Source organism: Centroberyx gerrardi, chromosome 9 (assembly GCF_048128805.1).
Source record: "Centroberyx gerrardi isolate f3 chromosome 9, fCenGer3.hap1.cur.20231027, whole genome shotgun sequence".
NCBI classification, from domain to species: Eukaryota; Metazoa; Chordata; class Actinopteri; order Beryciformes; family Berycidae; genus Centroberyx; species Centroberyx gerrardi.
The window spans coordinates 28,325,888-28,332,404 of NC_136005.1; positions in this window are offsets into that span (position 1 = coordinate 28,325,888).

Genomic DNA, 6,517 nt, shown 5'->3' on the forward strand with positions numbered 1-6,517 from the left:
AAAGGCATGTGAGGACAGAAAGTTCAGTGATATTGCATATGAAAATGCCCATCCCTATTATTCATTAAAGGAAAACTCCACCCTTTCCTTGACCTATACTTTTCCAATAACCTAATGGGCATATAAAATCCAACACATTGCCTGTGTTGGATTGTGTGCACGCGCGTGTGTGTGTGTGTGTGTGTGTGTGTGTGTGTGAGTGATAGAGATGGACAATGAAACCTGGCAACAATCATGCACTGCTATGGCTAAAATCCCAGATTATAAAGATTACTTTTAATTTCCTTAATTATCAGAACCTTTCTTCTTCTCTTTTCAGTAAAGACAAAGAGAAAACAGACACAGAGAACAGTAGCAACATCCTCTTCACATCCTCTGTGACAGGAAGCAACAGGGTTTATGGGAAATGTAGTCTTAATTTTGAGAAACACTAACAATACCACTGGTGTTAGAGGCTACTAATCATCTTCACCATGGTCTCTCATTTGTTTACATAATTATACCAAGGTATCACAATTAATTTGACAATGATACATTTATGTTTAAATTGATGTCACTGCACCAATGCCAGGAAGACAAATGACTGTACATTCATTCTTGACAATTTTTTATTATTTTTAGTAGTAGTAGTATTTGTAAAATCAACATTGATCCGCAAATGTTGAATATGTAATGTCCTCCATCCTTCAAAGAAATTACAGAGATCAGAGTTTACATAAACCTAAACCTAAATCATAATTTTAAATTGACAGCCTCATCAAAGCATTCATCAGAGACACAGGTAGAGGGACAGAGAGTTGAGTGGTGGTGATGATGATGATGATGGTGATCATGATGCTGTGTGCTAGGTGCTAATGTGTGTGAGTGTCTTCAACAGGAAAGAGGGGAGGAATCTTTGGCTAAACAGTAGAGAGGAATGGAGCAGCATCTGGATAGAAGGAAAAAACACATGTAAACAAATCAAGAGGTAGCTCAAGAGGAGGGGTCCACCCACCTTGCCTTCAAAGTAACACTGCGCTACGACTTATCTCACATTTCCTATAGCCTACCTTACAGTGTTATATAGTATAAAATAATATAAAATAAACCTTTTAAATAATATTTGCTAAATGTTTGCTAAATATTTATACATTTATAATGAGCTCTGTCCATTAAATCCGTTTGGGAATATGCTTTTATGCACGCACTTGTCTTTCTCCTCTCCTCCTGTTCTTCCGACCCACAGTCAACACAGGATTTCTCTGAAGTGGTTCTTTGGCATGCTTTGTCTGAAAAGTGTTTCTGACGAGTAGCTGTCGATATTCATGTTTGGATATTGCATGCGCTACATTAGAATTATTTTATGCGATGGCAGAGGATGCAGTCAGGCGTTTCAACACAACAAACTGGCCGCAGTGACACAACAGAATGAAGTTAAAACCTATAGTAACCTACAGACTAGATGAGATGGAGATCGAGGATAAGTGAATATAGCAGAAAGCAACAGTACCTCTAAATTCACATCAGACTTTAAAAAAAAAAAAGTAATAGTAGGTATGACCATTTTACAGAAAAACAAACGCTTAACCAAAGCATTTCAAATCTACTCCTGTGATTTATTTTCTTACCATGTGCCAGTTGATGGGGAATTGAGGAGCCTAAATATTCTACAATCTCGAGTCACATGACTTGGACTTGAGTCAGACTCGAGTCACAATTTGAATTGCTTGAGACTTAACTTGGGTTCTAGTGACTTGGGACTTGACTTTGACTTGTACTTTGATGACTTGAAAAGGTTTCTAAAGTCTTTTTGTTTTAAAGATTTATTTTAGGCTTTATTGACAGAAATAGTGTGAGAGAGAGAGGGGAGGACATGCAGCAAATGACTGTGGGCTGGATTCGAACCCGGGTCGCTGCGGGAAGGACTGAGCCTTATATGGTACACGCTCTACTCGGGCACCCTGGTTTCTAAAGTCTTAAACTTATTAATTTTGTTCCACTAGACAACCAAATTGAAATTCTGTTTTCTGAATTTAGAATCATCAAATTTATTGAAGTTGAAACTGATTATAGAAATCCAACTCATGATGCTCTTACCAGGTTTTGATCCTATTAAAACCATATTGCACTGAAAAGTCCTAGATATTTAGTTTTCTATACTGGACTCTTGATTTGTTCTGACTTGACTTGGTGTTCTACGTTTAGACTTGAAACTTGACCTGAGACTTGTGCCTTAAGACTTGAGACTGACTTGGGACTCGAGCAAAGTTGACTTGGTCGAACCTCTGGTTATTAGGCAATCTGCATCGCAGAAGAAACTAGAATGAAAAATGCATGCTTCATAAACATGTATTGATAAAGAGACACAAGTGGAATAGGCTATCTCACACGTGAGTTTTTACTTTTACCAACACAAAGATATCCAAAACAACAAAGAAAAATAAAATAAGAAGAAACAGAGTGTGGGCTATCTTTGTTTTCAAGTTTGTCTATATGGGCCGACGCACCAAAAATACACAATAGAATTCTGTCTCTTGCGCAAGGACTCTATGTTTGCTTTTATCAATACCCAAAGAGGGCAAGGGAAAGTACAAATTGTGTATGTGTGTGAGAGAGAGAGGGAGCATCTGCCATTAGCAGCTAGCCAGCCACAGCCTGTAGCTAGCTACTAGACACAGGCCATGTGTTGAGCAGCTAGTAGCTAGCAGCTATCAACGCTTGCCACAGCCCATAGCATTCCATAGCGGCTGGCTTGCATGTCGCGTGCAAATTCAAAGCAAAGGCAGAATGCGGTGGAGTGTAAATTTCAAACAGGGTTCACAATTAAATATAGTGCAATTGATAAACCTCACAAGGTAGGAAACTGACCCACTGAGCAATTTTAGGTTCATTAGCTGTTTAAAATAGGTCTAAATGGTTTACAGCCGTCTAGGCTAAATTAAGGTTACATGCTACAGTCTATGGTTACATGGCATGGGGTTGAAAAGTGAAAGTTTCGCAGAAGTTTAGTAGAAAGTTTAGCTGAGACGTAGTGTCGACATAATTTCAACGATGACGTTCAATTGGCTAAGATATGATGTAGAGGTAAACTTTCACTTTTCAACCCTAACCAGTTTTTTTTTTTGTGAGGACAGCTTCATATTATAACAAAATAGATGAAAATGATAAAAAAAAAAAAAAAAAAATACAAATCAGATAAACAATGAAAGAAAAATAAATGCAGAATGTAAAAACTTCCAAGGAAGAACACTATTTCTAGTCATGCGACAGCTATGTATCGCAATGTCGGTGGGTCGCTCTGTTCACCACTTTTTGTCACGTGAATGTGTGCTGCAGGGAGTTAGATTAGAGTTATTCCTGGCGGGATGCTTCTTATTTGAAATCCGTTGACGCCGTGGACGTACAGGGTATAGAACACTGCCGACTTATTCTTCCTTAGTGTTTTACAGTGGTTGGTTCCTCAAACTTCAATTTGAGCCATATACTATTTTAGCACAATGTCCTATAAGTTTAAAGCAATTTATGCTATGTTTAAGCATTTTAGACATACAGTAATCTTATTCCCATTGGGCTAAAAGTGGGCTATATGTAACCAAACTGAGACAAGCAGATTCTGGGGTAAATTACAAAAAATATCTTGTACATATGGACTTATCAGGTGCATAGTTTTGATATGTTTATGCATGTTAATGTATTAATGTATTTATCAATTGGTCTAAAACAGGTCTTTATAGCCAAACTGATCCTGGGCTATATAAGAGCCAAAGCGTAGACGCAACTTTGAAATCACTTGTGCTCAGTGGGGTGTGTGTGTGTGTGTGTGTGTATGTGTTAGCTTCGTGGAACAGGCTCTAAGCAGCTAATTCAGCCTGAGGGCGAAGTTGCAGTTTTTGCCTTCTGTTCAACATTGTTGGCACAAAGTATTTTTTTTTTGACTACTGTATGCTTTTGAAAGTAAATTCTCAATCCAAAATTTAAGGGAGATAATTTCATTCATGGTAGACATCTTCTTGGTATGAGTTGGGAATCGAACTTGGGTCGTCTGAGTTTAACGCAAATGCTTACCTCAGCCACAACTCCTGCACTTTCCACCGCATTATTTCAATGTCATACTGCTTCCTGTTTCTAGTTGTGCTTCTTTCACATAATTCTTTTGTGGTGGGAACGTGTATTTCTCTCACTGTTAGTGCACAGAGCATTTTATTTGCATTTTAAGAGATTGTGCTCATTCCACAAAATTTCAGGAGTAGATCAGGCTGTATTGCGTTCAGCCTGACCGCCCACAAAGTGTCACATATAAGCGACCCATCAACCAAGTTGCTGGTGGTGTGACTCAAGGTAAGGCGTGTACCACAGATACTATAAAACCTCCTTGGTACCACATAACCACGACGCCCGGGGTTTCCAATCTGGCCTGGGACCTTTGTCGCCTGTCATATCCCCCCCCCCCCCCCCCCCCCCCACTCTCTCTCTCTCTCTCTCTCTCTCTCTCTCTCACTCTCTCTCTCTCTCTCTGTCCTGTCTATCTTCATTGTCAACTAAAGGCAAAAATAAAATAAAATAAAGGCAAAAATGCCCAAAAAACAATCTTTAAAAAATAAATAAATAAATAAATAAATATACTGTATATCTACAGTAGACATATTTTTTCTGCATATATCGAAGTATACCAGCCAACCATTCGCTCTGTTGAGTTGAATAGGTAGAACATGTAATAGGGGAGTCCATGACATTAAAATGTTGGGAGAACCACGACTCTAAGTACTATAAAAGTTTGATTACTTTGCTCTGGAGGGGAACAATACACCATCACTGCATCTAATCTGATGAAACCCAAGAAAAAAATATTATTTTGCTAGATGTTGAGCTGCCTTGATGAACAAGAGTCATAAAACTGCACTATTATACATATGCAGTATATATATATATGTATATACACATTATACACATATATTGTTTATTATTCATTAGTGTACTGTCCTTGCGTGTCCTACCTGCTTTAACGCTGCAATTTCCCCTAGGGGATCATCAAGTGCATCCTTATCCTTACCCAGGTTGGACGTTTATGACGTAGGCATTTCTCGGCCCAGAAGTCTATAAATAGGGGCTGTCTAAGCTGTGGAGCTCATAAATCAAACGATGCGGACAAGCGAAGCACTAGAAGCGAGTGCCAAGTGAACAGAGGAGCAAAGTGATAGCAAGGTAACAAACGCATTCATACCATCCTAGGATGGATGCTATGCATCCGCATCCTAGCACGGATTCTATGGATGCTGAGGATTCCAAGATTTTGATCATAGATCTTGTGGAAAATCAGCAGAATAAAGGCAAGGACCAAGCAGGATTCCAGAGACGCAATATTATGGCCCTCTGCCCTCTGGTCACCCAGTGCCTGGATAACCTGACTCCAGAGCAGTGGCAAATGATGGCAGCTGGCACCGTCGACTGTGCCATCGATCGTTCAGTTGGTCTCCACGTCTATCCTGGATGCTCTAATGCCTTTTGCTTACAGTTACATCAGAGGAGGTCCAGGAGCTCCTGTCCCACAGAGCAGACTGTAACTTCACAGACAGTCACGGATTTCTTGAGTGTGCTTGAGGAATGCATCAATGCCAGCCTCGGAGATTTGCTTCATAAATGTTTTGCTGATGCTCTAGGGGCGGCTGTGGCTCAGGAGGTAGAGCGGGTCATCCACTAATCAGAAGGTCAGTGGTTTGATCCCCGGCTCCTCCAGTCCACATGTCGAAGTGTCCTTGGGCAAGATACTGAACCCCAAATTGCTCCCGATGGTTGCGCCAGCACCCTGCGTGGTAGCTTGCCGCCATCGGTGTATGAATGTGTGTCTGAATGGGTGAATGTAGGCATTGTTGTAAAGCGCTTTGAGTGGTCGGTAGACTAGAAAAGCGCTACATAAATGCAGTCCATTTACCATCTAGAGGTCCAGGTGCAGAAATCTGTGAGCTCAGTGGAACTTACCCAGTTGGTTGGGAAAGAGGTCGCACAGAAGGTGAATTCTGCCCTATCTGTGGCCATCCAGGCCACTGTCTTGCACCAGTGCTCTGCATGATATGGTAGTTCATGTTGGTGCCATATTGAAGAGATACGTTGGTACGCAATAAATTAGGAAAACTTTAGGTAGAAATTAAAACTTTACTCATGGTAGACAACTTCTTGGTATGAGTTGGGAATCGAACCTGGGTCGTCTGAGTTTAAAGGAATAGTTCACCCAAAATGAAAATAGAAAATTGGGTAAAGTTTGGTAGTCCATAGCTCCGGGACTGTTGTATGGACTAACAAACTTAACCCGATTTTCTACTGGCATGGGGGTGAGTAGATAAGGACTGAATTTTCATTTTTGGGTGAACTATTCCTTTAAGGCAAATGCTTACCTCAACCACAACACCTGTACTTTCCACCGCATTAATTCAATGTCATACTGCTTCCTGTTTCTAGTCGTGCTTCTTTCACATAATTCTTTTGTGGTGGGAACGCGTATTTCTGTCACTGTTAGTGCACAGAGCATTTTATTTGCATTTTA